This window comes from Lathyrus oleraceus, chromosome 7, assembly GCF_024323335.1.
Source record: "Lathyrus oleraceus cultivar Zhongwan6 chromosome 7, CAAS_Psat_ZW6_1.0, whole genome shotgun sequence".
Classification (NCBI taxonomy): domain Eukaryota; kingdom Viridiplantae; phylum Streptophyta; class Magnoliopsida; order Fabales; family Fabaceae; genus Lathyrus; species Lathyrus oleraceus.
Window position 1 is genome coordinate 120,845,386 of NC_066585.1, and position 13,360 is coordinate 120,858,745.

Sequence of the window (13,360 nt, forward strand, 5' to 3'; positions counted from 1 at the left end):
GGCTGATTAATTCTAGAGCATTGTTTTATGTGCCATGCATCTATGCTACTGATTTTTCATTGCTATGCTACAACTCTGATGAATGATGGTGCTGATGAAAGTGTATACTCTGATGAATATCACTTGTTTTGATTGAATGAGTGTTATATATCTTGAAGAGTTGTTTTGCCACAATTTGCCAAAGTGGGAGATTGTTGTTCCTTTTGGATCGGATGCATGTTTGCAAAATAACAACATGGAGAAGTGTTCAAGTTTGCCAAGCTAATTCAAGATGATTTTTGGTGCAGAAGGGACACATGTTGGATGCAATGTCACAACATGTGGTTACGACATCAAATCCTTGATCAACAAGCCAAATTGCCACGTATTAGAGCGAATTTTATATTGAAGATTCAGTTAGGTTTTATTGCTTTTATTTAGTAATATGGTTATATGATTTATTGGACATTTGTGAAGATCAAATAAAGTTTAAATGCGAATTAAATTTAAATTTGAATTAAACTAAATCATATCTTTCTATTGGAGATATTTATGGAACAAATAATATCCAACTGATGATGCAAAGGTTCTGGATGAAACTAAAACTAAGATCCAAAGAGAAAATACCAAAATAATTTTTCTATATAAGAAGCTCAAAACCTACATTTGAAAGCAAGCAATATTCATTGAAGATCATAAGAGGCTAGGGTTTAGGGTCCTTGTTATTTCTTTATGTTCACCACAATATGTTTTAGTAACTTGGCATAATTATAAGTTTGTCTAGTTGAGTTGTTGTCATACCCTAATTTTGAACCCCTAAGATTCCACCTTATTTGCATCATTTGTATAACATGTAACATCACATGTGTGTGTGTTATGCATCACTAACCATGTGGATATCAAGAATGTGTTTGTTTTGCTTGGTTCACAAATTAGGGTTTTGCATCAAGAAGCTTAAGGGATTGACTGGTCAAGAATTGGTATGATCCTCAACATCTAAAAGTCTCTCACTCATTCATGTTGATCAAGAATCTACCTTCATCAATAGTCAAGTGTAAAATGGCATCATTACAAGTTCATCAAGCCTCAAAGTCATCTGATCACCAAATTAGGGTTTTTGACCAAGAAGGGGCCTATGGTTGAATTTTTCACATGAGAATGATCCTATACTTAAAGGCATGATTCAAGGACCTCTAATGAATCTTTGAAGTCCAGTCATATGATCTAAGTAGTCCAAGAAGATTGATTCTTTGAAGATTGGAAATTTGAAGTCATCTGATGAAAAGTCAACTGATACACAAAGTCAAAGTTTGACTTTTGGTCAAATTTAAGTTTCATGAGCCATTATTCAAGGAAATATAATCAATAATTGTATTTGATCAAGTTTGAATCAAGAAATCAAGATAACTTGCAAAAGGGGCAAAGATGAAGAAATTATCCACAACTCTTGCATAAAGCTTGATATCCTTTTGCACAAAGGACCATCTTTTGAATAACTCTTGCATAGAGCCTCTAAATTGTTTCCTCTTATCACACTTAACCTCTAAAGTCAGAAGCGACCTCCTAGACTTCAGAAAATCATGGCCAAGATCCTTGATTCACTCCACCTTTTCATCATGAAGCCAACATGCATTTTTGTGCAAAGTGAAACCAAACATCCAAACTAGCATTCAAATTGAACTAAAATCAATTTCTGCAAGTTACTTGATCCCTTTAGAGCCTCTATAAATAGAGGGCCAAGCCTCAGAACTCAAGACAACAAGAATCACATCAAATTGTTGCAACTTCCAATTCTATTTCTGTTGAAAATTATTCAAACCAACCATCCAAACACCTTAAAAACATCAAATAGAAGTTGTTCAAACCATTAAAACACAACTGTAACACCCCAAACACCACATCCATTTCAAAAATCAGTCACTTGCATTTTGATTTAGATATAATAGTTCAAGCCATTTCAGAACAAACCAAGGGCACCTACAGCTTCAGGAAGGATCAAAGGTGCTAAATGGATCGTTTGTTTGCTTATGGAATAAGTGAAAGAGGCGTTGTACCTTGCTCCAATAGGTAAGCTTTTCTTGTTTTGGAAGTCAGTCATACACGCATCATTAATGTTTGGTTTCTGAAGCAAAAATGTAGCATTTTAGCATTTGACGTGTTGATTGTGGACCGTAGGTCAATTGCAATTTATCATGTGTGTATGTGAAGTTTAGCACGACTGAACATCTAGGTATAGTTTTGGTTTTTAGGATCATTTTTCTTATTCTTTGAGTTTTAGTTCAATTAAATTATACCATTAAATTCCTTGTCAAATTTCAAGCAACTTTGATGTTCACATCTTTGAATTTCATTGAGAAATGAGAGAGATAAAGTGTTGAGTTTGAGTGATTGGTGATGTTGTAACACGAGGAAGAAGATGGCGCAATTTTCAAATTAATTGTTTGAGTTTCATATATTATAATTTCCTTGGAAATTAATTCTTGAATAAGCATTGTGCCATGATGGTTACGTGCTTGGTTTGTATGTGTTAGCAAGCGAAGGGTCTGGGGTTTGAATCCCCCTCACCCCAGACCATTTTGCTATTTTATTTTTGCATATTTTTCACTTGAAACTTGACTTATCATTAACTGCACGCATAATATAAACACCATGTGGTGCTTGGCCTGATGACTAAGGTTTTAAGCCCCAAACAAGGGTGTGTGGGTTCAAGTCCCTTTGGCAACATTTCCATTAGTTTTACCACTAATTCACTTTACTTCTTTTACATTCTCCTTCAATAATTTCAACATGCAAATTTAATTATTTTTGGTTGGTTTTTTGCACACTTGTCATTTATCTTGTCTATTTTATGAATCCATGAAAAAAATACCAAAAATATTTTTAATCAAAGTCTTGATTTATTTTCATCATATTAATTAAAAAGTCCAAAATATATGTTTGTTTAAATAATTTTTCCTTTATTCTTTCCATTTATTTTCCATGTTTAAATTCTTAATTGTTTGACTTCATGCCATGACAACTTGACTTGTTTGCTTGAATGTGATCTTGTATTAAAGACTTATATCATGATTAAGTTATCTTTCCTTGAAAACACTTTGATTATATGCTTGATTAAATGAACTTTAGGGTTTAGTCTTGCTTAGTCTTATAAAATATCTTGATGCATGATTAAGGTTTCCACTTGAGTTTGGTTTCTTTAACCTTTGATCCAATCCATATCTTGATATCTTGGTCATATGTTTACTTTGTTAATATGTGAAAGTTATTGACATGCTCTCAAGTACTTCCTTCAGGAACTTCCACAATGTTAAGCATGTCTCTTACCTCATGTTTATTCATGTATTGTCTCTTGTGATGTTATGTAAACCTTTGTCATATCTTGTTTATGTTCATCATGTTTCTAAAGTCTAAAACCATGTAAATATATTATTCTTGTTGTTTATCAATTTGTGCATGTTTATGTGTTCATTGTTATTCGAATCCAAGGGAAAGGAATTTTGTTGACTCCATGTTATTTGCATACATCTAGCTAGTCCTTTCACCCACCTCCAATTAGACCCAAAACCTTTAGTATCTCCCCTTTGAAGTTTTAACTTCAATCAAACCCTAGCCAACCTTTGGCTTCAAAACTCAAACTTTTCCCAAGAGATTAGACATGAGTCATCTCTATAGAAGAAATGTCTCTTATATCCCCATAACATAAATCAAACTTTTGAAACTTTCTTCCATTTAAGTGATGTAAGTGGCATACTTATTGATTCTATATCCAATTAGAGGTCTCTCTCTTATTATGGCCCAAAACTCTTTTCATTTATGTGATATAAGTAGCATACTTGTTGATTCTACATCCAAGTTGAAGTCCTTCTCTTATTATCATTCAAATATTCTTTTCTTAATGTTTGTGGTGGTATAGTTGATCATTTCTCTCTTAAGATGACAACTTGTCTCTTCTCCTAAACCCAAACATCAAATTTTCCTTCACCGGTAGTTCCCCGAACTATGATTGCTCTGACTTCCTATATAGGATACGTAGGCACAATATTGTGAAGTCTTGGTGAGTTACCTTTTCTTTTTTCACCTTGTCGCTACGAAAAAATACAGAGTCACCATCAATTTTTATTTATTCCAAAGGAAAGGGAAAATATCTAGAAAACCCTAAAGAATGATCGTCGCAACCACGAACAGGTTCAGAAGTCGGTTATGCAGGGGGAAGGTATTAGCAACCCTCACATCCATGGTACTCCATGGGAACCATCTAGGATATTTGCGCTTGAATCGATGTTGTTTATCAAATGTTTTCTTGCCAAAGGTTTGCAGAGTGAAGGTAGATTTTAAATTAGTGTGCTCGCCAAGGATTGGGTCCTTGTGCCTACATATGCCCACTTGTTGAAGTGAGAAATCAGATCCCCGTAGTTCGTGGGTTTAAAATATTTGTTTGTTTTGTTGATTTTATTATCTTGAAGAAGGGTTTTCGATTGTGTCGCCCTAAGGCTCAAAAAGGTTTAAATGTGTTGGATTGTTTTAAGGTTTTGAGAAAGTGTTATTGATTTCAGATTGCACTAAAGACTATGGATAAAGGTGAATACCTCGAACTACCAAGCCAAATGTCTTGTGTTCGAAGCATTCAAAACGAGTGTAGGAAAGCTCCATTCTCATCCCTTCTTTACCACTTAAGGCTCGTGGCATACAATCCTAACCGTATTTATTATGTTTTTAAATTTGATTTGGAAAAATACCGCTTGAAGTTGGATCAAGGGTTTGCTTATTGATTTTGAAATAGTGGTCGATTGAGGAGATAAGATGGGAGAGAAAGGGTGGGGACTACTTGGCGTCAAACTGAGGATTCACGTTGCAATGGTGTGAGTTTTATTCGGAAAAAACTTGATGTTGGATCAAGTACCTTTTGTTTCTATTGAAAGTGCTTTGTTTATTGTTTTGTATTTTATCTTGATTATTAACATGCATGGTGAACTAACTAGAAAGCAGTAAATCTAAGCTATTACATGACTAGGGGAGGGGGAACATTTAAGCCATAATCGGGGGATGGATCCACATAATACAATATGAAGGCATGAAAGAGAAATATAATTTACAACTCATGTGCCATGCCTAAACCATACAAGTGGCATGGCACTTCGCACACTACAAACTAATGAATAAAAATAAAAGGAACTTGGATAGTGTTGAGGTCTCTTGTTCATATGTCGCCACAAAACAACAACAGTTAGTATGCGTCAAATAAGAAGGAATTAAAATGCCAATTCAAATGAATGGGAGGGTATGATGATAGCATGGTGCGATATGATGATCATGATGAACAAACCTATATCAAATTAAAATGAAATGGATCTTTCAGTTCAGCCCCTAACCACAAATGAAACATAACCTAGTCAAAGTGAGATTACTCATGTACATGAAAATTAGCATGGAAAACCAAAGGAAACTATATGCCTAGCATGGTTGATCATATGAAAACAAAATCTGAAAAAATCAAGCAATTGGTCTACACACACATGATTTAAGCCTAATTTCTAACTAATTTTCTAATCCTAATTCTTAATTGAACATGAATTAAGCTATTTATCTCTACAATTATGTGACTCCAAAATGTCAAAAACATGAATTAAAACTATTTCATACACAAACAACATCAAGATTAATGTCAAAAACAAAATTGGAATTGGGATTGACTAAATCAATTACGAGACTGTCGTGATTACGATAAACAGTAGCTTGGCCTAAGGCGCAAATAACACAGTTAGCAAAAATTCAGCACAAATAATGAAGGTGCAAAAATGCTACCAGCCTACATGTTAATGCTACACATGACAATGAATGATATGTTGGTGTAAGCCTTAGAGGCCAATACTTTTGGTACTTGTATCAAATTATTTATTAATAATAAAAGACATTTTCTTTATTATGGTTGATTAATAAAGTCCCTGGAATAGATAGTCCGTTTAATGTATTAAGTGTGACTTAATCATGAGAACACATTAAACATAAGGACACTATTCTTAAAGTATCCGTAGTCGAGCTTTAGTGTGAAGTGGGATAACATTAAAGCATTAAGACTATTATGTTTGTAGACTGATGATCACATCTCATGGATCATGGATAAAGAGTTATCAAGTCTTAAACATAGGTATGAATATTAGGAGTAATATTTATACCGGATTGACCCGCTATGAGAATACTATATAGAAAGTTATGCAAAGTGTCATAAGTTATTCTCATGGTGATAATAGTGTATACCACTCTTCGACCTGAAACCACTATGGATCCTAGATGTAGAGGAGAGCTTTGTTGCTGATCCAACGTTGTCCGTAACTGGATAACCATAAAGACAGTTGATGGGTACTCCACGAAGCATGCTGAGGGACATGAGTGTCCTAGATGGAATTTGCCAATCCTGCGTAACAGGATAAATGTCTATGGGCCCAATATTGAACTGGACAAGGGTGACACGGTCTATACCTTGTGTTCAATATAGACATAAGGGCAAAGGGGTAATTATACACATAATTATTATCACAGGAGGTTTTGTCAGATCACATGACATTTTCGTGACTTGGGTAGCAGTGATGTGTTGCTAGATACCGATCACTGTTTATTATGTTAAATGCGTGATTTAATATAATTGCCAACGCCGCGAAAACCTATAGGGTCACACACAAAGGACGGATTGATGAGAGATAGAGTAACTAAGGAACACCGTAAGGTACGGTGCACTTAAGTGGGAGACGAAATATGGTAAGGTACCAAATACTTAAGTGATTTTGGGCATATTATAAGATATGGGCCAAAATACACTTAAGTGGGCTTTTTAGCTTGAAGCCCACACAAGTGGTTCTATAAATAGAACCCCTTGGGTAGAAGCATTGTCACTCCAACTCCACTCAGACTGAAATTCAAGTAGAGACTTGGAATTTTGTTTCCCTCTTTCTCTCACTCAAAGCCTTCATTCATAATAGCTAGCACTGCGATTGAAGGAATCCGTTCGTGTGGACTGAGTAGAGACGTTGTCATCGTTCAACGTTCGTGATCGCCCCGTGGATCTGTATCAAAGGTTTTGGTCATTATCAGAGATCTGCACCAAAGGTTTGAATCGCCACAAGAGGTAACGGTTCTATCACTGATCATGCCCATTCGTAAGGATCACTAAATGGAGAAATTTTTAAATTCCGCTGCGCCTTGGAAGGCAATTCTCCTTCATGATATGGAGTGAACACTTCTTGTACCAGTCAAGAAATCCAAACATGAAGGCAAAAGAGAACCACCTCCGGAGTTCAGGAACCACCACGCCGGAGGCGGCGGTGTTGGCCGAATTCAAGAAAAAAGGCTCCAATTTCTTACTCCTCTCCAACTCTTCTATCCTAATCTTTATCTTAATTACAGCTCAACAAATTCTGGAAATTAAGCAGTTAACATCAAGAATCCCAAGCACAAAAATCTGAGAGCTAATTAAGATGGAGGTGACGGAGAATCAAACCACCGAACCTTGGGGTTTTGATTCTCCCCTATGAAAGCTACATGGTGATATCAACGGTTTGACAGAGATAAATATTCACCAACCTGCAAGACGGAGGATTGTCTTGGAACTTGTTGAAATTAGGAAGTGATGAAGATGAAGAGGAGAAAAACAGATGTATGCTACGTTGAACCTTGGATCTTCCGCTTCTACTGTGAACTTCTATCCTTCAAGAATCAACTCTGAAAAATTCAGAACCGGATCGTTCTTGTCGATGTTGATTCGGTGAATGCAGGGATGATTGTTGAGTGCAAGAGTTTTAGCTCAATTGACAACAAACTTCAATGTGAAGCTTGCTCCAATGGTGGTTTGAGCTTTGGTGTAAGGTGGAGAAATTGGGAAGATGAAGTGAGAAAGGTTGAAGGTGATGTTTGTAGAAAAGGTGAGATAGTAGTGAAAATAGTGGAGAGAATCGTGAAGATGGGAATTTATAGGGATTAGGCTTAGGATCCCTAAGGCTTGGAGTTAGTTAAAAGAGGTTTGGAGTTTGTTGGGATGAACTCAGTGAGTTTAGGTAGTTAACTCACTAAGTTGGAAGTTAGTTAATCAGTTAATTTAGTGGATGTTCAAGTGGTTTCATGACTGGCTATTGCAGGTTAACTTGAATGAAATTAAGCTTTAATGTTGGTTAATGACCTGTTTTTTATTGGCTTAGGTGTAAGGTAACTCACAACTGTTGGTTAATGCAGAGTATAAATCATTGTGATTGTGTATGCATGGCAAGAATTTGCATTCTGCGGTGTTTCAGCAGCAAGGAATAGGTTGAGTCGACTCAAGCAGGGGATGAGTCGACTCAAACAGAGCATTCTCCAGGATGATTTGACCTCCAGGTCGACCTGTTCGGACCCGCGATGAATTGGTTCACAGAAAAATGAGGAATGAGTCGATACAAAGGCTGGATGAGTTGGCGCAAACCGGATTCCCCAGAAATGAGTCGACCGGTGAGTCGACCTATTCAGACCCGCGATGAATTGGTTCACAAAAAAATAAGGAATGAGTCGATGCAAAGGCTGGATGAGTCGATGCAAACCAGATTCCCCAGTAATGAGTGGACCGGCGGGTCGACCTGTTCGGACCCGCGAGTGTTGTGTTGAGTGAATGAGTCGAATCACAAAGCAAAAACTTCCAAAAATGGGTTTTGCAATGCGTTATACATCTTTTTGCACCTTTTTTTGAATGTAATGACTATTTTTATGGATGAACATGAATGAAATTCGCTAGTTGAGCGAATTGACTTAAGAAATGACCAGGTTACTTGAAATAGAGTGAATCGAGACATATACCGGGATAGAATCCATACAAAACCTATGAATGAAACATTAACTAAGACCCCAAACAAATCAAAGGTAAACAAATGAAATGACCAATGACCAAATGTCCGGATGACCGGGTACGGACAAGCACAAGATGCACATTGAAACAAGTGATTTATAGAATCAAACTCAAGAAACCAACATGCACGACCCTTGACCAGGAGGTTGTTGGGTGAAGCGTTAGAGTTTGTGGTAACCTTGATCAGGTGAGGATCCCAAGGTTAGGGCTTTGCTTCACTACTTAGCCAAAGCTGAGTTACCGATGATAGGAATACACCTAAACCTCGAGAGCCACCTACGATTAGGGTTTGATCGATTGATCCCCCTTCATTAGTAGAGGAGACTTAGCTTCCACCAAGCGTGAGCATAAAACTCGGAATCCACGATACCTGCCCTCTTGCCTCAGACAAATGGCTATGCAGATTAAATGAATGATATGAAGACATGCATATGACTAGGGTTAGTGACCTAAATGAACTTTGTGAAGGGTAGGGCAAATTTTGGGGTATGACAATTTCCCCTATTTAATCTTTTCGGACCTGAATGTACGGATAGCAACGGCTTCCGGACAATCAATATGAGAGGGGATTAAATACTAGAATATTGAGAAATTTGCCCACCAGGAACAAATGAAGTGTGAAGATAGGTCATAAAGAAATTCTTTACTAGGGTATGGGATGAATAATATGGTCTTATGTGCAGGGCAACTGCAGGGAATTTGAATGTTATTTGGTGGATGTGTATATGAGAGGTCATGCATGACGTATGCAATATGCTTAATGCAATATGCTTGATCATTTTTTCCATCTTCTCTCTTAGCTCTTTTTTTATTCATTTTCTATTTTCGTCTTTTTTTTGTTCTCGCCTCCCCTATCATGTTTTGGCATGTAACAGGTGTGTAGCGATAAATTCATGATCATCAAGCTATGGATAAGCAAGACATCAAATAACAAGAGTCGCCACCACGCTTTTATTGTTTCCAAGGGAAAAGGGAAAAGTACAAACAAAACCCATAAAATAAGAAGTTTTCAAATCAAAACTAATAAGATTCCAGAGATTACAGGTAAGGGGGTTGGTTACACAGAGGGAAGGTGTTAGCACCCAAAATGTCCTAGGTACTCCTAGGGAGCCCTTTCTTATGTGCATATGTATTTTGTACAAATGATGTTAGCAAGCAAATAGAATGGGGGGATGAGAAAAGAATTCATTAATTATATTTTTGCATTTGACAAGACCTTCAGACTTGTGCCTACGTACCAACATAAAAATGAGTGATCAAAACCTCGTAGTTCGTGATACAAATTTCAAAATGGATGCTTTGCTTTTAACAAAAATTAGGTTTGTGTAGCGGGGTATTCGTTACCTTTAGATTTATTGACTAAATCAAAAGTAAATCATACAATTCGAGTCGCCACCGCACTTCTATTTATCCAAAGGAAATGTTAGAAAGCGAATAAAAACCGATAAGTTTTATCAAATCAAAAACTAATAAAAATGTCAGAGATCTGGGTAAGGGGGTTGGTTATGCAATGGGAAGGTTTTAAGCATCCAAAACATCCTTAGTACTCTAAGGGAGCCCTTTTCACATTTTGTTGTAAGGTAGGTTGGTATTTGTGAAAAAATTATTTGTCCAAACATGATTGGGGAGATGAGAGAAGAATATACAAGTTATTTATAATTTTGTGTTTGAATGGATAAACCCATTGCCTACGTACCATCTTAAAAAAGATTAGGATCAAAACCTCGTATTTCGGGGTAAAAAATATTAAAAGAAGTTGGTGAATTGAATGGTCAAAAGCCTTAAGGTCTTTTGTTATCAAAGGGAGAAAACTCAACCTAAAACCACAAATCCACCATGTGAGGAGAGCTTTAACATGCTAGTGAGGGGTTAACCCTATAATAAGCATGAAAGTCTTATAGTCCATCACTAAGGATGTAGGTGAGTATTATATCTACCTCAAGGATAACTCAAACCTAATAGCTAATGGTTATGAAAAGCTTTGGCAAAAAAGTGGCCATTGAAACCACAAAACAATTGAGTGAGTTGTATTTACCAATGAAAAGTATTTACAAAGTATGGTCAAAGTTGACTTAAGAATTCAATTCAAAATAAGTGTTATGAAAAGAAGTTTGAAAATCAAAAGCATAATGCTTAGGTTTCTAATATTGAAAACAAATGTTAAATGTTTGCACAAAGGTTTTGGCTTGGGTTAGAGTGGAGAGAAGAAGAAGAATGGCTAAGAACTAAGCATACAAGAGGTAAGGGATAAGAAACAAGACCACAAATGGAGTTCCTCTCTTGAGATCATATTGATGATCCAAGTAGCTCCCATCCTTTGGAATATGCAATCACAATAATAGTAAGCTCAAGCAATCAACAATCAAACAAGCTCTTGGAAAATTCCTCAATGTATCTTGGATATCTCTCTCTTAGAAGCTCATGGTAATGGTTCCTCAATTTGGCTCAAGTTGGAATCCCTAGCACAAGAACACACACATCAAAAAGTTCTAGCAAACAATCAAGGAATGGACAAGGAGAGTTTTGAGATTAGTCCTTTTCAAGGTCCTCTTCAACATTAAGCATTCTAAAGGCATGAGGTCTAGTTGCTCTTTGGCATTTTAGCATTCTAAAGGCATGAGGCCTAGTTGCTCTTTGACTCCAAATTTGCATAGGGAAAGTCCTAATTGTCTAAGTCCAATTGTCCATTTCTTTTGGTTCAAAACAAACAAACAAAACACAAGCACAATAATATATACACAATTATGTGCTCAAGTGAGCAAAAGGCAAATGGCATTAACATAAACATGTGCTCAAGTGAGCAAAGCAAAAAGCAAATGAATAATATGTGCAATAATAGTAAATTGCATAAAGATAAAGAGCAAGAATTAAATGTTAATGGTTAATAGTTAGTATTAGAAGTTAGTGTGCCATAAAGGCAAATTTAGCGCTATGTTAAGCAATCGTAATTGGATTTATGTAGAAGTCACAACTATCTGAGGCCGGTCAATAATAATGTAGGCAACAAACACAAGTTAGAAGTCTTGATTAGTGAACCAAGTTCCAACAACTTGCCATGCCAAAAGAAAATGGGAAATGATCTTGTATTGGTTTAAGCCTTTTGCATGATTTAGGAAGCAACCTATCCTTAATGCAAAGCCATTCACTTGATCAATTGATCAAGATGAATTAGATTTGAATCAATGAAGATTAAACCTCCCTAATCAATGCTAACTTATCAACCTTTAACTCATTGATCAAAAAGAAAATAAGAAGAAGGAGAAGAAGAAGATGGATAATGAAATGAAATAAAAGTAAGTGCATCAAATGAAAAGGAATGTACCAATCCATAATGTTGACCAAAGACATTGAAAGTCAAAGTCAAACAAGAGAAATCAGAAGTAGGATGAAGATTGGAAGTCAAGCAAATGAACAAAATATTTTTTGGCGTTTTTAATATTAAAATAAACTTGAATTAAAAATAAAGAATGGTCAAACTTCAAAATCACCTCAAATCAACTTTGAAAAGTCCAAGTGATTTATCCTAAGTTCAACAAGGTCAAACAAAGTTTGCCAAAAAAATTTCATCATTTTTTAAAGTCAGAAACTATTTTTAATCAATTAAAAATGAATAAAAATAACCTAATTGAACTAAAATCTCAAATAAATCTCAAATCAATTAGAAAATTGATGAGAATATTTTTCATATCATTCAAATAGGTTAGGAAAATATTTTTGTATTTTTTGAATATCAAAAACTATTTAAAATGAATTAAAATAACCAGAAAAAGAGAAAATTCACAAAAAATATCAAATGATAAAATAAAAAATATTAAAAATCATTTTTAGAAACTAGAATTAAAAAGAGAAATAATGCAATTGGTCCCATATTTTTTGGATTAAAAATGAAGAAGTTATGAATTTTTGAAATAAAAGGGAATTAAAGGAAATAAAATCAGAAATTAGAAAATAAGGAAAATCAGGAAGCGTTGGATTGAATCTCATTAATTGACGTGGCGCATCAGATGGTTGGGAGACGCGCGCGCATGGTGTTCTTGAGTCAACAGCATCACACATGGCATTAAATGAAGTCAATCAAATGGAGCGATGAGATTAGATCAGAGTCAAAGGATCCAATGGCCATGGACTCATCCACGTGGGGACGGTGGTGGAAACCATCGTCTTCTCCGGTGAGACTCATCGTCCGGCCAGAATTTGCAGGTTTTCAAACCTTCATCATTTTGCACGATCCTTACATCAAATTAAAGCTGGGGTGATGTACATCACCCCTGTAACCTTGGATTGTACTCAAAGTTTCTATGTAATGAGAAATCAGAGTTGGAAGATCCAGGTACATAAACTGAAGTTCATCAAAACATAAAATCAAAGCCACCACTGGCTGGCCTCTTGCATGAGGACTTCAGAAAACACAATGGCCAGGCAAATAGATCAAGGAACAAGGAGATTCGAAGCAAAAACCAGTTGATCCATACCTTTGTAGAGCAGCTTTCAAGAGCACAATTCGACCAATCCTTTGCT